Raw genomic sequence first — 24,553 nt, forward strand, 5'->3', positions numbered from 1 at the left:
TGGGAAGGGATAGGAAGGCGAAACAAAGGAGAAACAAAGGGGAAACAATGCTTAATAAGAAATGCACTCATTATCTTGCCCATGTAATTGTAACACCTCTGTACAGTATTTTCACAATTAAAAAAAAGAAACTATAATTTAATTAAAAAAGAAATTTACATCAAAGGTAGATCTGGAGAGCCATATTATTATCATTTTTGAGCAAAGCAACTATTTCTCCAGAAATTATACTTGGGATGCTTATATAGAAGTTATTAATTGCTGAGCACACATGGTTCTTGCCTGTAATATTTCTTTTATGGCTAGAGAAGTTAAGCATTTCTTCATGTGTCTGCTGCCTGTTCTTATGTCCTCTTCAGAGAAGTTTCCCTTTAAGTCTTCAGCCCACTTATTTATTGGGCAGTTGTTTCTTTGAGGATTTGTTGTTGGGGGATTTAGTTTTTTGAATTCTAAGTATATTTTAGATATGAGACCCTTGTCTGTTTTATGGCTAATGAAGGTCTTCTCCCAATCCATGGGTTTTCTATTGATCTTTTCCATGAAGAAACTCTGTAGTTTCATGCAATCGTATTTGTCCACCCTTTCTTTGATTTGTTGTGTTTCTGGGTCTCTGTTAAGAAAATTTCTGCCTGTGCCAAGAAGCCCTAGATTTTCTCCTATTCCTTCCCATGTTTTCAGGGAGTCTGCTTTAATTTAAAGGTCTTTGATCCATTTGGAGTTAATTCTGGTGCAGGATGATATGTACGGATCTAGTTTTAGTTTTCAACAAGTGTTTAACTAGTTTTCACAGCACCATTTACTGAAAAGACTATCTTTCTTCCATTCTATTTCTTTAGTTTCCTTGTCAAAGATTAGGTGGCTATAGGGCTGTGGGTTCATTTCTGGGTCTTCAGCCCTATTCCATTGGTCCTCAAGTCTGTTCTATGCCAGTACCAAGCTGTTTTTTATTACTATGACTTGTAGTATAGTTTGAAATTTGGAATTGATATTACTCCAGCACTGTTCTTTCCACTAAGGATTGTTTTTACTATTCGGGGTGTTTTATTGTTCCGTATGAATTTTTGGATTGCTTCTTCCATTTCATTGAAAAATGAGGTTGGGATATTGATAGGTATCACATTGAATTTGTAGATAGCCTTGGGCAGTATTGCCATCTTCAGGATGTTAATCCTCCCAATACAGGAGCACGGGAGGTTTTTCCACTTGCTTAGTTCTGCTTTAATTTCCTTTTTCAGGTTTTTAAAGTTTTTGTCATAGAAGCCCTTCACCTCTTTTGTTAACTCCTAAGTATTTTGTTGGGGGGCTATTACAAAAGGGGTTGCTTTCCTAATTTCAGCCATGCTCTTCTCATTATTGGATACAGGAAAGCCATTGATTTCTGAGGGTTAATTTTATATCCTGCTACTTTGCCAGAGTTTCCAATCAGCTCAAGTAACTTGGGAGTGGAGTCCTTGGGGTTCTTTAAATACAAGATCATGTCATCTGCTAAGAGGGAGAGTTTTAATTCATCTTTCCCTATTTGGATCCCCTTTATGTTTGCATCTTGTCTTATTGCCCTAGCTAGGCATTCTAATAATAGGTTGAAGAAGAGTGGAGAGAGTGGGCATCCTTGTCTCGTTCCTGAATTTAGAGGAAATGGCTTTAACTTTTCACCATTAAGTATAATGCTGGCTGTAGGCTTGTCATACATTGCCTTTATTATATTGAGGAATGTTCCATGGATTCCTAGTTTTTCCAGAGCTTTCATCATAAAGGGGTGTTGGATCTTGTCAAATGCTTTTTGTGCATCTATTGAGATAACCATGTGGTTCTTATTCTTGCTCCTGTTGATGTGATGAATTATATCAATTGATTTTCATATATTGAACCAGTTTTGCATCCCTGAAATGAATCCTGTTTGATTGTGGTGTATGATTTTTTTTGATGAGTTGTTGAAGTCTGTTGGCCAAGATTTTGTTGAGAAGTTTTATGTGGAAGCCGTCTCATTTATTAATGGAAAGGAATTGATAGCAATTGGGTCCAAATGTAGAAATATAGTAAAGGAAAACTTTTAGTAATATTGCCATCAGAAATATAGTAAAATGAAGGGACATCTGTCAAGGAATAGAAACAAAATTTGACAAGACTTACCTTGAACTGCCGAAAAACAATGCAGGTGAATTCTAGAAGGCAATTAAAGATGCCTAGCTACATAAGAATTAGTAATAAATGGAAGCAATGAGGCTTAAAGTACTAAAATCTATTTCTAACCACCACTGTATGTCCTATTTTGTATCAAAACATTGATTTTAATGCATTCACTCAGATTGGAATAACTCTGAAAGCCATAGGACAGGCCTACAAGCTAGAAAACCAAGCCAGAGATTACGTTACAGTCCTGAGGCTAAATGTCTTCAGAAAATTATGTTTTTTTTCCCAAAGCCTTCAATTAATAACACATAATATAATTGATCTCCTTTACTTGAATTCATCTGGTTGTATATGTTAATTGCACTCACCTAGTGCATCAATTCTTGTTTGGTTAAATATCTAGGTATTATAACTTACCAGGCTGGTATCTAAAATGAACTATCCCAGAAAGATTATACACCAAGTCCAGGTTGTATAAAAAAGAGAAAGAAACAACTGTTCCAAGTGTTCTCAGTACAAATCTTGCCATTTATTCAGAAAAGTAGAGGAGAGAAGAATGTGACAGTAAGAGACAGCATGAAGCTAGCTGAGAAGGCAATGCCTAGTGAAAACATACAGCAGGGACAATCAGATGCCAAGAACATCAGTGGGCCAGAACCAGAACACCTTGTTTTCTCTTCCATTTCTTCATAAGTCACACATGGTGTAAATGGAAATGCTTATTATGATTCTTCATATATCAAAAGATAATTTCTAAGTCAAATGAGATCATCTAAGTGAACAATTTTTACAATATAAATCTCTATATATTTGCATTTACTGTGATCTTTATCAAAACTTCATGAGCAGAAGTCTTAGTTACTCTAGTGGAAACGCTAATGAATGACATATGAATTAGAGACATGGTATACAATTGTGTGTATTATGATATACTACATGTGGCTCATGCCTATCATCTTAACTTCTCAAGACACTGTTTAGCAGGATAGAAGTTCCAGGCTATCCCAGGAAAAATGTTTCCAAGACTACATTTCAACCAGTAACTAGCATAGTGGTGAATCTCTCCCATCTCATCTAAGTGTGAGGCTGAGATCTAGAGAATGGTTGTTCCAAGCCATCCTGGAGTAAAAATTCATAAAAACCTGTTTCCACAGAAAAAGTTCGGTGTACTGGTTCACTCTTATCATCCCATTACTGTGGGAAGCATAAGTAGGAGGATCATGGTCCAGATCAGCCAGATTAAAAAATAACCAGAGTGAAAAAAAACAGTGTGAAGATGCGGTTTGAGTGATGGAGCATCTGCCTAGAAAATGTGAAACACTGAGTTCAAACCAAAGAAAAATAGTTAGGTTACATTTAACTTGAGCAGAAAGATCCCCCAAAACCACTGTCTGCATGAAACTGCCCTTGCACTCTCTCAGCCTTATCTATTGGAGCTGCACTGTTTGATAGCTCTATTCTTACCAGATAGCACCAATAGGCACTTAAGATTCAAGCTCTAACCTAAATGAGTATGTATTGGTCTCCAAGGTCACAATAATCAATAAGAAATTAATATCTTAGAGTTCAAATGGGACTTAGAGTTATTCTCTGAGAAAAGATTTAGAAACTGAAATTACCATGCATTTAATCAAAAGGTGATTCATAGTTTCAGAACTATGCTATTATTATTCCTTCTTCTGGCATTAGAACTGTTTTAGTAATCAAAATGTTTACATGGAAGACAAATAATTTGAAAACTTTAACTTATTGGAATACACAAATTATGTAAGCACACTATACTTAAGCATAATTAATAGCATATATAATAATATTGTGATTAATGGGTTGAGGGAATAGTGGAAGAAAAATAATTTCTTTTTTCCTAATAAAAAGTGAAATATCTATATGTAGCGCCTATTCAATTTAATGTATCAGTAGAGAAGAAATATTATCATTACTGTGAATGTTCCACATCCAAATAAAATGCACAAGCATATGTATTAAAACCTATGTAATCCTGATATTATATATTATATATATATATATATGCAATTGGTATTTGCCTACAATATCAGACAAGAAGAATCATTGATTATGGTTTGAGTCCAGCCCAGGGGAAAAGCTGGGAAAACTCCATCCCAACAACAAGCCAGACATGGTAGTAAACATGTGCATACCAAGAGTAAAAGAGATATAGGTGGGAGGATCACAGACTGAGACTGGCCTTTGACAAGACAACAAAAATCTATTCAAAAAATAACTAGAGAGCTGGGAAGGTGGCTCAGTGGTAGAGCACTTGCCTTGAATGCTTGAGGCCCTGGGTTTGATTCCTCTGCACCACATAAGCAGAAAAAAAAACTGGAAGTGGTGCTGTGGCTCAAGTGGTAGAGTACTAGCCTTGAGCTGAAGAGCTGAGGGACAGTGCCCAGGCCCAAAGTTCAGGCCCCATGACTGGACCCCCCCAAAAAAAATAACTAGAGAAAAAAACACTGAAGCATGGCCCAAATGGAAGAGTACTTACCTAGCAGGTGCAATTCCAAGTTCAAGTACCAATCTGACAAACTATGAAAATACCCATATTAGCAGATATGTGATTGTGATTCCTAGAAATTGTATTATTTATCCATACACACTACCTTTAAACACTCATGATTATTTGTTTATACTTTACATTTCTTTAATATAAAGGTTGAGCCAGGTGCCAGTGGCTCATACCTGTAATCCTAGCTATTTAGAGGCTAAGATCTGAGGATCATGATCTAAAGCCAGGGCAGGAAGGAAAGTGCACGAGCAGCTTTTTTTTTTTTTTCCCCTGAACTCTGGGTCTGGGCGCTGTCCCTCAGCTCTTCAGCTCAAGGCTAGCGCTCTACCACTTGAGCTACAGTGCCACTTCCGGCTTTTTTCTATTTTGCTGAGGAATCGAACTCAGGGCCTCAGGCATGCAAGGCAAGCACTGTACCACTGAGCCACTTTCCCAGCCCCTCCATGAGACTCTTATCTCAAGTAACTATTCAGAAAAGGCCACAAGTGGGGCTTTGTCTCAAATGGTAGAGTGCTATCCTTAAGCAAAAGAGAGTCAGAGACAATGTCCAGGCCCTGCATCAAGTGTCAGGACAGGAAAATATATATATATATATATATATATATATATATATATATATTTATTTATATATATATGCACACACGCATATATATTCACACAAATATATATATGCACATATGTGTCTTGTATATGTATATACATATATAAATGTATATATTTATGCACATATGTATACATACTAATATGTAAACATATACATTTATATATTTTATATGTATAAAGGCTGGAAAGTTGACTCAGCCTGGTGGCTCATTTCTATAATGCCAGATATGTTGGAGGTGTAACTAAAAGGATACTGAGATTTATTTGGCTCCAGAGACTATATAAATGTTTCCACTTACCTGTCTTGAGAGATAATGATTTCATCAAAGGCTTTTTTTTCTTTTTTTAGAGGAAAAGATTTTGCCAGCAGAGCTAACAAGGTTAAGTTCTCATGAGGAAAGGGAGAAAATGGCACCAACAGGCTCCTAGGAGGCCCCTTTCATATCATCGGGGTGGGGTGGGGGGCTGGAAGTGGGAGGTGCCTCACCTACTGCCCAGGCACTGCCATCAAGGGCAGAACACTTTCCTTGTAAGTATAAATACTTTCTAAACAGTGCTTTTTCTTCTTCCTTTCTTCTTTCTTTCTTTCTTTCCTTCTTTCTAATTATTAATGTTTTTATTGTGAAATTACTGTACAGAGGGGTTACAATTACATAAGCAAGGTAATGAGAACATGTGTTATCATGCAGTGTTGCCTCCTCCTTTGTTTCCCTTTCCCATCCCTACCCTCCCTTCTTCCCCGCTCCTCCTCCCAAAGCATATAAAGTTACTCATAGTAAAACCAATAAAGAAACAAGAAAAAGTATATTCAGTTTTTCAAAAATATATCTCAGGACAGATAGAAGAGTATACAATGTATTTTATTTTCATTTTATTTCATCTTAAAACATTTTTGCTGGGCTGGGAAGGTGGCTCAGTGGTAGAATGCTTGCCTTGCATGCATGGGGCCTTGGGTTCGATTCCTCAGCACACATAAGCAGAAAAGGCCGGAAGTGGCTCAAGTGGTAGAGTGCTAACCCTGAGCTGAAGAGCTGAGGGACAGTGCCCAGACCCAGAGTTCAGGCCCCTGACCAAAAACAATAAAAACCAAACAAAAAAATTGCCTTCTATTTTCAAAAGATTAAATTGTCTCTCTCCTAACTCCTTAGACATCCAGGTTTGTGTCCCCAACATCTCTTCCTTGTATTTTCACTTTCCCAGTTTCCTCAGAGGTTTTGTGTCTTCCCTCTTTCATCTTCTATTATTTTGTTAAACAAGTTTATTCATTCACCATATTTTTCCATGCTAATGCAAGCTCTGTGCAAAACGTGCACACTTGTACTCTGTTGCACACTTGTAGCATGTGGTTATTGTAGACTTAAACACTTTCCATGGGAAATTGGGAATATGGAGTGAGAAGAGAAAAATCAAGGCAAAGTTTAAAGAGGGAGTAAGAGAATTCAACCCATTAACAGCAAGTGAACTGTCAGATCCTAATGACTTACATCAGGCTTCCCTCCCTCCAGAGCTGAATGCCTTTCACTGGAAGCAGGACTCGATGGGAGCATGCTTGCCTCATGAAGAACCTTCATATTTTTCTGTGTCAATCCACAAAGTGACATTTTCAGGTTATGGAAAGGGTTTCATTTGTACTCCTATATAGATAATATGCTGACAAGAATGAAATCAAATCAAGGAAACAAAACAGGCTTTATATAAACAATAAAAAGAAAAAAAACAACTAAAAAACCCCAAGCATTCTCCCTAGTTATTCTCTGTCAGAATTTCAAAGGTAGGAAAAGTGCTCATAAAAACAGGAAAGATTTAGAAACTGCTGTATAAATAAGTAGTTTGTGGTTTTTGCTAAAACCTGCGTTTTGAGTTCTGCTTCATAGTAACTGCTTTAGAAATGTCGATGCAACAACAGGTTCAAACTTTATAGTAATTTGACCCATTATCCAAGACTAAAGTGGCAGCCATATATTTGTTTTTGTGTCTTTTAATCAACTATTGCCTCCAAGAATTTCAAATATGAATGAAGAATATGTAGTACATTTTCCCCCTTTGCAATGATCATTCAGAGAAAGATATTCAGAGGCAGAGACAAATAAAATGGTTATAGAGAGAATCTTGTGAGCAATCCTTAACATTAACAAATGTATCTAAGGAATATGTTCTTCTCCCAAAGTATAACACCTGTTTCCAGTGTATTTGATCCCAGTGCCCTGTATCTTATATATACATTTTTCTAATATGGGGATGGGAAGGGAAATAACAAAATGCTGAAAAAGGATGCAGGATGACCCATTGTAACAATGAGATGTACAAGACACCTTGTTGAAATCCAACTTTACAATTTTCTCTGGGGGGAGAAACAAAGGAGGAGGTAACAATGCTTAATAGGAAATGTACTCATTACCTTACTCATGTAACTGCAACTCCTCTGTAGAGTATCTTTATAATAATAATAATTTATATATATTTTAAAGGAATTTGGTTCTCCATCTGCTCCAGCTGAAGTGAAGAAATTGATAAGTATTCTGGAAATACACCAAAACCTTGACTATCTTTATTGATTACATTTCTTAGCCAATTGCTTTATATTCTACCAGATTTTGTTTCTAAAACATTGGTTTTCAACTATATCAAGGAAGTATCATAAAGAAAAATGAGAATATGATTCAGTTCCTAATAATACTTAGCACATGTTCACCAATAATATTTGTAGTGTGCTGAATGTGTATTTGATATCTTTTCAGAGTTATACTTTACATTGTTTTAGAAGGTATTCTTGAATATTTAAAATGTCATTTACCTTGGGAGAATAAAGAGCCTTCCAATGATGGTAGTTAATCTATTGAAAAATGGACCTTTCCCCCTCTGTTATGATGTGAATTTATTGGACCCATTCTAAATATGTAATGATTGTCAGACACAACAGACACTTTCCACCACCACCACCCACACACATACACATACACATACAAACACAATTCCTGTGAAGCCTCTCATTCTAGAATCATTGACTGGTATGAGACATACCTTCTACAAAATTGGAAATAGTTATTAATTCCATGTTTCAGTTTCCAGAATAAGTTAGTTTCCCTGTAAATGCAAAAATAAGTATTTGCTGACTTCTGAAGCACAAACTTCTGTCACAGAAGATAAATACTACTTTTTTTTCAGTAATGTAGTCATCCTTCATTTAGGTCAATGAGGACTACATTCAGGTAATATGGCCTAAGGAGTAGGAATTTTTAGCAGGTAATTGTTATTGAAACATCGAGTATGTCAAATAAGAATCAAAGGTGAATTCACTTTAAATCTTTGCTTTGAGCCAAGAATAAAGTAAAAACTTTAAAACACTCTTTTCAAAAGAAACTTCATAACTAATAGTCAGAAGTAAGAACAAAGTTTCCATGAGTCTTCTGTTTCTCATTACAACCTTGTATGCATCACATAGTTATATTAAACTTTTAAAAAAAGAAAAAGAAAGAAATGCTTAGTAAATCAATAGATTTGGCAGAAACTCTCCATTAACCTAAATAAATTTCCCACCCCAATAGGCTATTTAAATCTTACCTAGATAAACTGTGTTCTTTCAATTAAAAAAAATCTAGCAATGGGTATAGTATTTTACCTAATATTGAAATAAGGATAGATTAAAAAATTTAACTAGGAAAGAAAGAAAATATTAATTGTAACTATTAGATTGTACAATGAATAATAGATAAAATAAATCACCTGAAGTCCTTCCTAAGGCAGGATAGTCCTTGCAACCAGATAGCTGAAATAATTGTTTTAAGTACCACATTGGTTCCTTTTGCTTATTAATTTGTTTGGTGAAAAGTGAATTTCTATGTAACTGTAATACCTCTGCCCATCAGCTTTATATTAACAAAAAAAGTATTAGGAAGAAAGGCACTTTACTGAGCACTTACTATATTTCAGGCATATAGCAATGAAGAAAATGTTGACTGCCTTCAGAGAGCTTCTGTTTTCAGTATGAGTGACAAGCATTAAATACTGCATTAATGGTGGAATGCTATCATAAAATGCAAGCTCATGCTTTTTATATATTTTCTTTCTTGACTTCTTCAATTAATATTTTCTCTGTACCTCAAGGAAATTATACAAATAACTTTAAATAATGTTATGGGGTGAGCATATCTATTTTTAGTTTCCTTGAGAAGAAGTAAAGAAATAAAACCTAGGTAGCATAAAATATATTAATGTGTTAGAATTAAAATATTATGCATTGAGATAAGATTATATTTTTTAGATTTGAAAGCTTAGACAAAAGGGAGATAAGAAGAAAGATTTCTAGCTCTTTGCTAGAAATCTGTCCTGGCTCCATGTGAGGGGGAAATATCAGAACTCTAGATTGGTTTAAAATGTGAGCATAGAGAGATGGTAGACTAGGTGCCAACAGACCTCAAGCTCCAAACTGTATCAGGGCAGGTGCATCGAAGTTGGCTCAGGGAATTTACTACATCTCATTTTAGCATCAGAATCCCTTTGTGCTTACATGTGGCCAAAAATATGACAAAATCATTTTCAGATATTCCTATGATCCTAGCATGCCAAGGAACTAGCAAGAGTTTGCTTAGGGTTGCAAGAGGATGCAGAGAAAAGGGGAAAGAAGGAAAGAAGAGAGGTGGGAAGGAAGGATTAAGGAAGGAAGAGCTACTTGGATTCATACTTAATTGTAGTTTTTCTGTTGTTTGTTTTGTCAGTTGTAGGGACTGAACTCTGGGCCTGGGCGCTGTCCCTCAGCTTTTCAGCTCAAGGCTAGCAACCTACCACTTGAGCCACAGTGCCACTTCCAGCCTTTTCTGCTTATGTGGTGCTGAGGAATTGAACCCAGGGCCTAATGCATGCGATGCAAACACTACCACTGAGCCAACTTCTTAGCCCCTTAATGGTAGATTTCGAAAGGTTTTGCCCATGCCCAGAGTTCTTTCTGTTTCCACAGAGATTAATCAAGCTTAACTAATCCTTTTTACTTTGAATTTGAATGTCTTACCCTTTCTCTGAATTTTCTTTAAAAAAAATCCAAGGTTGCTTTTTTAAATATGTTTTTTATTGTAAAAATACCATACAGAGAGGTTACAGTTACATGAGCAAGGTAATCAGTACATTTTCTAACCAGCATTGTTGCCTCCTCTTTTGTTTTTCCTCTACCATCCCTTCCCTCACCTCTCCACAACTACAACCACCTCCCCCCTCTAGCCAAAGTTGTAAAGCTCGTTTTCAACATAGTATCTTGTACATCTCATTGTTACAATGGGTCAACCTGTATCCCTATTTAAGCATTTTGTTTTTTCCCTTCCCCTCCCCATTTAGGTTTTAACAAAATAAAAGTTAAATCAACAGTCAGTACCATTAGGAAATATTTCAAAATATTTACCCACCACATAACTATTTTTTGTAGTTGTAATAATCCTTGAAAATATGACAGAATAAGTAGATAGTGTAAAACAGATGAAGCAAATTCTATATATGGAGAAATTAGGTAGAATAAAAAAATAAAACAAGAAAATGTAGAAGTAGGTGTTTATGTTTGTCAGTTGGTTGGGTTTTTATCTGGCATGAGGTAAGCAGTAAAAATGGACAATATATGCAATGAAGTGATCCAGAAAAATCTTATGATCAGAAAAGATCTTAAGATTTTTTGTTTGCCTGTTTTTGTATTGGTGCTGCTTCCTGAACTCAGGGCCTGGGTGCTCTTCCTTAGCTTCTTCACTCAAGAGTGAAGTTAAGACATGGCTCTCGTTCTGAATTCTGATTGGTTAATTAGAGATAAGAGTCTGACAAACTTTACTGCCTGGACTGGCTTTGAACCATGATTCTCAGAACTCTGCTCCCTAAATAGCTAGGATTGCAGGTGTGAGCTACAGGAACCTGGCTGAGATCTTAGTTCTTTAAGGCAAGAAAAAAATATCAGAGAAGTCCTTTATTTTAATATATGAATTCATTTTATTTACTTTTAAGCATAGATATTTTAAAAGGTTTGTTAGTTATCCATGTCACTAAACAAAGACAATATTTTAATTGGAATAATTAAAGTTGCTAAATCCCAGAACTATGTAATGTTACTTCTAAAAGTTCACACTAAGAAAAATACCCTTCTCATAACATTGGTCACATATCATACTCCTAAACTAATATGTTTAATTAAAACCCTTTAAAATGTGTACTTCTCTGTCCTAATTCCAATCCCTTTCCATAGTCCTTTCTCCAAATCTCATGTGATATCTAGGTGAAAGATCAAATGACCCACACAGAGTCACTAATATTTCACTTGTCCTTTTATCATGATTACTAATTAGAACTATTCCAAGAAAAACTGAATGTTCTACAAGGAAACACCAAATATTCCAGTTTATTGCCCCCTTGAACCTACTGGAAATTTGTTCAAACTGATGACATCTTAAAAGGCAAAATCTTGACTATTTTCAGAAGACAAATATTTCAGAAGCATTAAAAATATAAGTTGTTAGTGCTTACATATTTTAACTTTAAAAAGAAAGGAATGTGAGCTTCTTTCTTTCCCCTATCATAAAAAGTACATACACAAGTATATGAGCATGTGTATATAAATATATACATATGTATATATACATATGTGAACGCATAATACTTATATAAAGCATATATATATATATATATATATCCTTTCTCCCTATAACCACATTGAAATCTAGTGCATGTAACCACAAAAATCTAGAATTTTACTTTACCTTAGGTACCTTATTAGTCTGGTTTAATACTTGCACTGTACTCTGTAATTTAGATAATACTTTCTCATGGTAAAAATGGATAGCTGTGGCTTGGGGGAAAAAAGGAAGCCAAGCTAACTATGAACTAGAGCAAAGTTAAAGACAACTCTGAATATTTCAAGAGTATTTTCCGTAATTCCATGAGCTTTCCTGCCAATTGGTCAGTCTACCCTCACTGCATCCTGTGGTATAAGGTTATGTGGCCAAAGTCCATGATGCAGCACAACATGATTCAGAAGCAGTCATTTTCTTTTGTTTCCTTTGTTTTTTAATTAAATTGTTTTGCCAACTAAGTCCAATTATTTTATAAAGCACTGATTGTGGAGTTGTGAGTTTTTAAATTCACTTGGGGTATAGGTCTGGGAAACTTAGCTGTATGTGGCTACTGGATCACACGTCCACTTTCCCTGCCATGTAAGGAGAAAACATCTTGAAATATAACTATTAGTTGGCTTTGTGGTGTTGGGTTAGTGTGCCAGTCTGAGGTTAGAGGAGAGATGAGATCCCAAGCTCTGGGCTTTGTATTATATAGTATTGTATTTTTGATGTTGTACTTAAGGGTCAATTACTGTTTCCATTATAAACCCTGTTTTTCAAGGGTTTATAGCTCACCAATTTTCATTTTGGTATGCACGCTGCATGAATACACAGGTTTTAAAAATAGCTTAAATTGGTCAGTGCCATTTTTAGATATAAAGCAGTAAAATACACTTTTTATTGGCTTCAGTTTGCTTTCAGTGTTTCCAATCTCAAAGTTTGTTCTATCTTAAAATACAAAAACACACATTTTTCATGCCTTTTCATAACGGCTTTCCAAAGTGGAAATGATAAAAGGGAGGAAAGGATATACCAAATAAAACTTGATGAAAGAAAGCAAAAATCTTTTTCTTGTCAAGATTTGTAAGTTAATGCCATTTTAGTTAATGTTCTCAAAAAAAAATCGATAAACTAATCAATCAGAATTTCTTGAGTGAGCCCTGGCCCTGTTTCATGACAAATTTTTTGATAGCTACTTGGAAAAATCACACAGCTCTCAATGTCCAATGTGTTTGAAATCTTATTTATTTAGGATCCTTATGAGAAGGGAACTATGAATATCACCTATAATTGTAGATATATGTAGTCTTTTTATATAGCAACATCTTGTAGATTCTAACTATACTAACAACAATAATATTGATGAGTTAAAGTGATAAATGACATGGGTAAAACTATAAATAGGAACAGGCAAAGCCATTTTGAAGTTGAATGACTAACTGGCATCCTACACATGGAATGAATGAGAGATTTCATTGTATGGATAATTGTCCCAATATGGAAATTTGTGTATATACCTTCAGTCATGCCAGCTTTAAATCTCTTAACTCTGAATATCAGAATTATAAAATCTCTACTCATAGGTAAATTATTTTCCCTACCACTTAGAGTGTTTCCAAATCAAAAAGGAAACTTACTCTTCTACGGTAACAATCTACCCTTCTGCAAAAGTGTCTACATTAGCTCCATCTTCTCTTACCAACTCTCGCTGTCCTTGAGCACTACCACTATATATACTCCTGTTGCTCCTGTCTGAGTTACCAGCCTCTCTTTGGTATTATTTCCTGTAACTAAATTTATCAGTATTTATCCTTTCTATCTTTCACCTCAAAATGATCCTTGCCATTGTTTTGTTCAACCCAGCATCTACCCCTTCTTTTCCCACAAGCTTCTCTCTACATTGCTTCTGCACTACATTTTTCATTGCTTATGATTGCACCTCTACAGGACTCACGATGTCAATTCTTGTCTTACAAATCCGTTCTTCACCTTTCCTCACATCTATTACACACAGGTAATTTACAAAACATTTGCTTCAAATAATGAGCCTTGGTAGTTTATATAAGGAATGTCAATTGCTATAATTTATTCATTCTCTGGCTCTACTTTTCTATACTTATATTGGTTTCATTTTTCTCTATCTTAAAATCACATTGTAAGTTTTCTTTGTCTATGCTTTAATTATTAATAAGCTGCAACTCATCCAGATATTTTAAATGACCTATTTCATTTGACTGTACATTATCAACATTTTTTTGCCATCATTCTTTTCACCTCAATCATCAACCATTTGCTCAGGACTTAATATACAGCCAATCTAAATCACAATATTGACCTGTGAATTTCTGTATTTATGACATTTGTTTAATTTATTCCATAAATATTTAATGAATTTTCATTATACATCAGCATATATATAATATATACAATACAGATTATATATATATATATATATATATATGTTGAAAGCTAGATAACAATAAAAAGCAAATGAAACATTTCTCATTTAACACAAGTTAATCCAATGGATTTCACAACTTCATGAACACCTTAATGTCAGGAATGTTCTATGCATTTTTTTGGGGGGTGTCCGGTTGTGGGGCCTGAACTCTTGGCCTGGGCACTGTCCTTCAGCTCTTCAGCTCAAGGCTAGCGCTCTACAACTTGAGCCATAACGCCACTTCCAATTTTTTTTTCTGCTTATGTGGTGCTGAGGAATCGAACCCAGATCCTCAGGCATGCAAGGCAAGCACTCTACCACTGAGCCACCTTCCCAGCCCATTCTATGCATTTTATAAATTTATAATCTAGTGAATACCACAGATGCCAGGCAGTGTTCAGGAGCACACTTTGGAAAGCTCAGAAGTATTGAATTCATTATCTTTTTTCCACATCTGCACCAATATAGTTCTCCTACTGGGTCCCCTATTTCAAAGAAAGTATTCAACTGTTACTGCTAGAAATATAAATATAACTCTACCATTTCTTCTTCACCCATTTCCACCTCTCTAGGACTTTTCCATTTTTCTTCATCATTTCTGCTGCTGCTTTGTAAGGTCTCCCTTCCTTTTCTCTAGAATCCCAGTAGTTTCATAACTAGTCTGGACTTCTATCCAAATGGCATATATGTGTAAGCTGTGGATTAATAACTATTCAACAAAACAACAGCAGACTCTAGATGTGTCTTGTCATCATGCCTCAGCTACACGATACCATGATTTTCTAAATATACTATTTATTCTGAGATGGCAGTGCTTCTGAAAATATTTAGGAATCTACTAGAAGTGGCTACTTCTAGAACAATTCAGAAAGTTAAAGTTCCAAGAATGTAATCACATATATTTTCCAGTTTTGATTATTGTTTTCTTCTTTAACCTTATTAGTAAAATGAGGTGGTCCTGAAAAGAAATGCTGGGTGAATGTATCCTTTGTGCCCTTTAGGTATATATAAAAGATCAGGAAGATCTAAAAAGAACTGTCTCCTAAGTCACTTTGCTTCAGACAGCAACAGCTGAAAGTAACATTATATTGAATACCTACCATATTCCAAGTTATAGACTGAATTCATCATATAGGAAAGTACAGGTAGATATAAATTCAACTGCATGTAAGATTAGCATTATGATACATAAGACTTCCTGAGAGTTTCTGAGACATTTTCAGAGATTTTTTTTGCAAGACCAAAGCTACTGAAAGAATACTATTAGGTTACTTTATTTTTATTTTTATTCATGTCTTCCTAGGTCTGCATAGCTTTCCAGAGGTTACATGGTGTTTGAGTATAGTTTTCATGAGAAATAAATTCATGCTAAGATGTAATGTATTTATGAATTATATTTTTGTCCTGAGTCTTTTAACTCAGGGCCTGAGTACTGTCCCTGAGTTTTTATATTCCATGCCAGAGCTCTACCATATGAGCCCCAGCTCTACTTCCCACTTTTTTGTGTAAGTTAATTAGATATAAGAGTCTCATGGACTTTTCTTCCAGGAATGGCCTTGAACAATGACCTTCATATCTTAGCTTTCTGAGTAGCAAGGATTACAGACATAAGCCAGTGGTGGCCTGCTATATTTATTATATATGAGTAAAACAAATAAACACACATATAAGTGTAAAGCATTTTTAAATCAGTTTTATATTCTGGTAGGGTAGTAGTGGTAGATATAACATAGCTATAACATAGATATAACAAATTTTTTTCTGATTTAACAGAGTCTTTAAATTAAAAAGTCAAAACTTCAGACATAGTGACATATGATAGGACACTTTACAGTGACTGCATTATGCACAGTGCACCACTGGAGAATGAAAGAAGTACAGGTATTCATGGTGAACAGGTTTAGCTTACTACCTTATCTTGCCATCTGTCATTTAGTCATGCTGGACTACAAGGGTCCATCAGGGAAATAACTGTAACAGTACATCCATATAAATGTGAGCATTGGGGTTTTTGTTTTGTTTTGTTTTTATTGTCAAGGTAATGCACAGAGGGGTTTCAGTTACATAAGTAAGGTAATAAATACATTTTTTTCATCAACCTTGTTACCCCTTCCCTCAATTTTCTCCTTTCCCTCCCCTGCAACTGACCCCAAGTTATACAGATCATTTCCAATGTATTGTCTTGTGTATATGGCTGTTGCATTGGTTCCCCCTTGTCCTTTGTCTCACCATTCTGCTGTTCTCCTTCCCTTCCCTAATTCAAATAAACATATACACAATACCACAATACCAAAATCAAATGCAATAACAACAGAGGATATACCACAGGGGGAAGAATATACAAAAGAAACAAAAAAAATCACATAGTACATTGAAAACAATAACAAAAAAAACTTCTGTGTCCATGTCTTGGAGTCATTTCCCTTGGCATCAACTTATATGGTCATATGTGCATAGCTATTGATAAATGGATCAAGAAAATGTGATATATATATATATATGTATGTATGTATATAATGGAATTCTATGCCTCTGTCAGAAAGAATGACACTGCCCCATTTGTAGGAAGTGGAAAGACTTGGAAAAAAATCATTTTAAGTGAAGTAAGCCAGACCCAAAGAAACATGGGTCCCATGTTTTTCCTTATTTGCAATAATTAGTTTATGTCTAGGATAATCTTAGCAGTTGAGCAGCATTAGGTTTTTGGTGAATAGTTCAGGTTACTCCTCTCATTATTTTCTTCAATCATTTATTTAAAAACTATAATTGTTTGTTCTGGTACTGGGGCTTGAATTCAGAGCCTCAAGCTCTCACTTGGCTTGTTCTACTCATGGCTGCCACTATACCACTTGGGTTACATCCACAGTTTCTCATTATTCAATTATTTTACCAAGTCATTTCATTGAACATTTTAATACAGTGTAGTAAATGGTGACATAGTATGAATGGAATAAGGAGAATTTAGAAATACTTAGTTTTCATCTATTAACAGATGCCTTGAGCTAACTTTCAACATTTATTTGGGTGTCATGTAGAGAAGGTATGGAATCATTGTCTATTAATGTCTTGCAAAAGATGTTCTTCACTCTTGGTGAACTATCCTATTAACTGTAAGAACATGTTCCTGTGAATACAAGTGTTCCAGTATTCTCTTATGCAATGTAAGCATCTCTTATTCTGAAAATGTAAATGCAAGGTCACTGTGAGCATCCTCAGTGCCATGGGAGAGGATTTTAGAATTTCTCTTTTTAATAGACTTTTGCTAAGTGTAACAAAGGCACCATAAAAAGAATAGTTAACGAAACTTGTTTTTTTCATTACCAAACTTACATAAATAGTTCAACATATATGTTCATTTTCTTCTTAAATTATTCATGAAGTTTTTCTTTGCTAGAATTAGAATATACTGATACACAAGAATTTCTCAGAACTGATTGTCATCTGATCGGACAAAAAACTAACAGGAAGAATTGCTTCTACCTCTCATAATAATACAATACAATAAAGAATGTAGGTTAATCCTCACTTTGACCTATGATATAATTATTGTGGAGAAGTAAAATCATAGATAATTTCAAGGTCTCCAGAAGGCCTCATCTTAAGTAAATGAGATCTCAGATTTTACAGGCTAACATCCCTCACTTCTATTTTTCCCTCAGGTATATATTCACAATAGGACTCCTTTCCTATGCAATTAGCAAGGTAACTGCCTTACCTAGCTGGCACTACCCCTTTTTATTTTAGGATCCGCAAGTATTTGCCTCTTATACTCAGATCATGTTTTTGTGAGAGGCCACAGAGACTTTCTTTAAAGCTATCAAAGCCTTCCTCATTATCCTTTATGGGCTGCTCAGAAAACATCTCAACTATGAGACATTTAACTGGAGTGCAGTAGAATGGGTTTTCTGGCCCCCTCCAGTTCCTGGGGTAAAAGCTCTGTTCATAATCACTTTCTGTTTTTTTCAAATGACCCTCAAGAGGTTCCTTCCGGTCCACTTCAGTTCCTTTTTTAGTGTCCCATTGATTTTCCAGACTTTAGGAACGTGTTCTTAACTGCCTGCTTTTCCATTGGCTCTCTCTACTGAATGCTAAAGGAACACTTTGTAACTTCATACATTGAGATGGGAATGTCTTGAGAACTCACACACCATTTATAATAGTACAGTTTACAATAGCTCTTCCTGCAGAAAGAAGGTGCCTCTTTCAGAAAAAGACAGATGATTTCTGCACCCAATTTACTTCCATAACTACAAGCAACACCTTGTTTCTTGTCAATAAAAAGGAAGATAAAACAGAGTAACATTCATAATAATAAATGATATTATTTGTCCACAGAGTGCATACCGTGGAGTAATTCACCCCAAGATCACACATGAATTATAAATGGTAGAGGGGTACAGAGGGGAAGGTTCAGGAAACACTCGTCCACATATGTTGTCCTACAAATGGTTTAAAAATGAGAGAAGATATATGAACTATGTGACAAATTATAAAGGGGTATAAGTTTGTGGCTCTTTACCTGCTGTCACTCTCATTTTAAATATGAAAGTGTACACAGAAATAAGAAGTGGTCATCTAAGCCAGTGGAAAAAATTGGGTATTTTACAGTGCTTGATAATGTAATGTTGTACATTGTGGGCTCTGTCCTCATCTGAAACTCTGTGCAAAGGTGTCATTTTGCTACTGAGAAAAAATAAAAATATTCTCATGCCATAACATCTTATAGGGTTGTGTTTTCTAGTTCTTTTTAGGGTTGTGTGATGATTTTTAAGAAAAGTTAGTTATTTTCAGTGAAAAAAATGATCAGATCTTAAGATCTATAAATAAAATATGTTGGGTACTTTGTCTTGTGTCAGATTTTTAAAATATTTTCTTCCTGAATCTTCTTTGAAGATTAAACAGCAAGAGGAGAAGTCAACACACACACATACACACAACACAAGCAACAGATGAAACAGTATCATTGGGATGTGTGTGTTAAGAGAAAAAAAGCTGGTGGGGGGGGAGGAAGAATCCAAGAATCCAAGACTCATCTGAATGATCCTGGCTAAGAGTCTAACCAAAGAGTCAGTTATCTGTGAAAATTAGTGTGTTGCCCTGCTTGGCTGAGCTTGAGTTGAATGTTCCCAAAGTAACATTTTACAAATAGGAATACCCTTCCATTCCATGTTGCTCTCTCCTGAAATAGCAACACTATTTAGCAATATTTCATATCAAGACAATTACATTGCAGAATTATTGTAGTCTTAGTGCTTCATTAAAATAAAAAAAGTTCAATCCCTGTTTTGTTGAACACAAGAAATGAATAGTAAATATTGATTTAGAATAAATGCAAACATTTCCCTAGGAGTGGATAATTACTGCCTTTCTATGCAAAACACTTATATTTGAAGAAGTACTTCACTTACTTTGCCATGCGGTATACATTCTTTAGTACATTTTAAATTATATGTTGTCCTGGACAGTGTCTGCTCTATAATTTCTTGTGTCTCTACACCAGAGTTAGTATGTAATTTTAAACTACAAAGTTTCTGCCAACTAGGAGAATAAGCTTAACTCTTTCTCTATGCTTGGTTCACAAATCCTTTCATGAATATATCTGGATAGACATAGGATGGATGATCTTAGGCCTTGAGCAATTCATTCTCTTTTTTCAGGCTAACGCAAATGCCACTGATGTCTGGTCATAGATTTATAAACCAGAGACTAAGTGGAATACAAAATTTATGTACCTAACACAGCTTACAGAATATCTGAAATACATGAATTAAATCATTAATATCAGAAATTTTAAATGAGTTATAAGTAGTTTGAATTCTTGTTATAAAATGATGTCATTTAAAAAAAAGACCATCATACTTCAGAATATATCTCCTGTTGAAACGTTTTTTATCTTCTTAGCGTTATCCCTTAGCCAAGATACTTGCAGCATGGCACTGTTTAAATTATGTAAATGAATGTTATAATCATTTCAATATCACGTAGGTAGATGGTGTGCTAATTCAAAAGTCCTTATTGGATATTTTTGAAAGAATTACTAAATAAGCAGTACACTAAGCAGTACAGAGTCACTAGAGACCCAGATGTACCAGAAAAAAATCATATTTACCTATAAAATTCTCCTTCAAAATGTAATTTTGAAAAAGTTGTGACCCTGTTTTCACTGTATCTGATTCCGGTGACCTGCATCTTGTATATACACTTTTCTAATTTGGGGAGGGGAAGGAAAAAAACAAAATGCTTAAATAATGATATAGGTTGACCCACTGTAACCATGAGATGTACAAGACACTAGGTTGAAAATGAACTTTACAACTTGTGGGGGGTGGGGAGGGAGGAGTTGGAGAGGTTGGGAGGGAAGGGATGGTAGGGAAAAATCAAAGGAGGAGATAACAATGCTCCATAAGAATTGTACTCATTACCTTACTCATGTAACTGTAACCTCTCTGTCCACTATTTTTACAATAAAAAGTATTTTTAAAAAACCTCATAACATAAAGGCTAAAACAAATAAACTTTTTTTAAAGCTATGATAAATTCAAAGTTACTGTGCAGAAGAGAAACAGGCCAATAGATTGTTTACATATCAACATTCAGCAACAGATCTGGTTTGCACAAAACCCTCATATTCCTAAATTATGGGATTAAGTCTCATCTTGTCTTTCTGGTTTCAATCTGCATACAACTTTCTATCACTTGGATATATTAAATTTTTACAATACAGGAAAGATAAGTTCTAAGAGAAGCAATAAAAATAGAGATTACACCAACTATTTATGTACTTGAAAAAGATCAAAGGTTTACCCTTTTGCATAGCAAGTAGCATCTTGTGGCAACCTTGAGACTCTGTTAGCTTTAAACCCTCTCCTCTCATTTGCTTATCTTAGATGGGCGTGCCTCATCACACACTGCCTGGGGAGCTCATTAAAAATATTACTCTCAAGACCTTATTCCAGATAACCTGACCCAATGTGTCTGGAATGGGGCCTGGGAAACTATTTTTTAATAATTTTTAAAAATAATAATAATTTAAATAATTTTTAATGATTAAGTAGGTAAGCACTGTTCCAGATCTTCTTCTAATCCATCTTCTAAATTCAATGTGATTTTTAATCTATGTGAGCAGAAAAGATTCAGTCTACTTTTCCAGCCTGCTCAGTCAGAAATATTTTCTACATGCATCAATGTACAAATAAAAGCATAACTAGATTTGCTTTTAATTCATACCAAAGTAAAACTAATTAGTACCAGATCTGCTTCTTGATGAGACTTTTGATAGTTGTGGTTTTAAGGAATAGGAAGGTACTGAGTTACTCAAATGCAAACCGAAAAGGAAGTGGTCACAATAAACAGAAACAGAACTGAGAGGTCTGGTGGGGAGAAGACTATGTTACCTGTGTCAAGTAGGAATCTTAGATCTGCCTTTCAAAATGTACTAGAACTATTAGTTGTCAGAAAATGTACTTTATTGTTTTGCTGATGTTAAGTAAATACACACAAATACAAGCCCAACCTAAGTGACAATACTTTAGCAGAGATAAAGACAGCACTGATAAATTTACAAGGACATCAGAATTTATTAAATGCTAGATTTGATCATTGTTATAGGAATAAAATCCAAGTTTGATTATATCTCCTCAAAGTGGGATCAAATGATGTTTTAACCTCTCCTTATGGCATCTTTACAATAAAATAAAATTTAAAAAAGAAAATAAATAAATGTTTTGAAAGTGAATACTGTAGATCTGTTAATACTACTTAGAACATTACTGATAAAAGTTGAAGTGCTTATTATATATTGAAGAGTCAAATTTCAAAGATGCTAAATATAATGTCTGGATATATTAACTATTCTAAACAATTATTTTGTAAGAATGGCTTTTGCCTTTTTAGCAAATTCATTGACATAATGTGTCATAAGTAAGATATAGTCAACATAATAAATTCTTACCAGAAAAGAAAACCACAGACCAGAATCTAGCCTTATTCCACACATTCATTAGCTTTAGGAATTACTTTCCGTTATATAATCTTAGCTACTATTAATTATAAGCTATGTCCCAAATATTTCAAAATGTTAAAATGTTGAAAAGGAAATGTGTATATTAAAATTGAAAATACATGGATCCTAAAATTAACCAAAAAGACAAAAAGCCCTTCTGAAGTTTACACGTACTTATTTTTTAAAAAATGGCCAACAGAGGGCTAAGAATTGTCAATACTGAAAACATTTTCCAGGGTACTGGAGCAATTGCTGGTGGCATGAACTGCTAAAGTCACTCTGTCAAACTGTTACCTGTCTCAAGAAAAGGTATGACATGCAGTAGACAAGGGCCATACCACCAAAAGCAGATCTCAGAGCAAAATGTGTGAATGAAGAAAACTTTTCAGTACCAGTCAGGAGAAGTCCTATTACTCTAGTCCAAAAGAATGCAGGCTATTCCAAGAAGCCTTGACAAAAGTAAGTAGTTCCCTCTCTCTACTTTTTAAAGTGGTTTGAACAAGTTTAACTTTTTGTTTTTTGCTCCATTTTCCTATGGAGGGGATAATCAAAAATACCAATTAGGGCTGGGAAGTTGGCTCAGTGGTAGAGCGCTTGCCTTGCATGCCTGAGGCCCTGGGTTCGATTCCTCAGCACCACATAAGCAAAAAGAAAAAAAGCCAGAAGTGGCGCTGTGGCTCAAGTGGTAGAGCGCTAGCCTTGAGCTGAAGAGCTGAGGGACAGTGCTCAGGCCCAGAGTTCAGGCCCCACAACCGGATCCAAAAAAAATAAAATAAAATACCAATTAGCTTTCAGTCAGTGTATCAGGAAATTTCCATGTCAAGTCATGGAAAACATATTGTCCTGAGAGATCTGACACTGGATTTAGGAGGCAGTAACAGGATAAGATTTATCTCCATGTCTATTTTTAAAAGGAGAAATTTGTTCACAGTACATAAGAAATCTGCATTATTTTTGACAAGTACATTTCAAAAGTGTTCCTGTGTAAAAAAGCAATATGTTTAGAGTAAAAGAGACCACAATGGTAACTTGTCAGTGCACATAAATTACAGTGTTTGGAGTCAAATCCAGCGTACACCATGGGACTTGTCTCCATGTCACATCAGTTTGATCTGTACTCTGTAGGATTGCTAGCTGTAAGATCTTCTGTGTAGGAAGGAATGTTTGTTCTCATATAGAAACAGCTTGCCTAAGATGAACTCATCAATTGTGTGTGTTTGTATGTTTATGAGAAAGAGAGATTGAGGAGAAAGAGACAGACAGACAGACAGACAGACAAACACACACACATACACACACACATACCGATATACAGAGGAGGACAGGGTTGGGGGAACAAAAGGTGAAAGGAAAGAATTGGCAAAGGAATAAATGTATCTATATACAGACTTCAAAAAAGCATGAGAAATTTCAAAGTTTTAGCTGAATATCACTGTCAGAAAATCTCATTAACACAAAATGAACTGACTTTTGATCCAAATTTTACAGTATCTTTGTAAAGATGGTATGAAAGAAGAAAATTGTTGTTTGTTTACTATGATTGAATGGGGACAATAAGCAGATTTATTTCACCTAGGTATCGAGACTAAATATGTACTTACCACAATATACAACCAGGAAATACTCTGATAATGAGGTCAATGACAAATGGCACTTATTGAATTTGTATTATGCACCAACCATTATGGACTGCAAATGATATATTTATCAGCTCTTTCCATCCTCTAAACAACTAACTGCAGTGTTTAATTTGACTTGGGAAAACTGAACCTTAGAGAAAATTTGTGTAACATCACACAACCAGCTAGAGATGGAACCCAAGTTCTTTCCCCTATTTACCCATGCCATAACCACCAGGCTCAAATTGTACAAGCATAGCACTTCCCAAATATGAATGGAATTCTAGTGTTTATCTTTATCTCCAAGTACATAATGAGAGAAGAAAAGAAACTGTTTTTCCTCTGCCAGCAGCACCTCTAACATTGCTATGTTGACATTATTCAGCAAACTGCTTTCACTTACTAAGCATGGTGAGAATTCTACTTAAACATTAGAGACAGTTTTCCAAGTACAAATCCAACTTGAAAAGCATCAAAAATATTCAAAAGTGTAACATGAATTGAATGTATTATTGAAGTTCTCTTCACAATTTACATCAAGGCCTACCTTACTACATTTCAGAGTTAATACTAGACCAGCATCTGAGTCCCTTGGCTGTCACTCTAGCCTCAAACCTAAACTCACCCATCTCACGGTTTGTGGTGGGATACCATGTC

This window comes from Dipodomys ordii, unplaced genomic scaffold, assembly GCF_000151885.1.
Source record: "Dipodomys ordii isolate 6190 unplaced genomic scaffold, Dord_2.0 Scaffold126, whole genome shotgun sequence".
NCBI lineage: Eukaryota > Metazoa > Chordata > Mammalia > Rodentia > Heteromyidae > Dipodomys > Dipodomys ordii.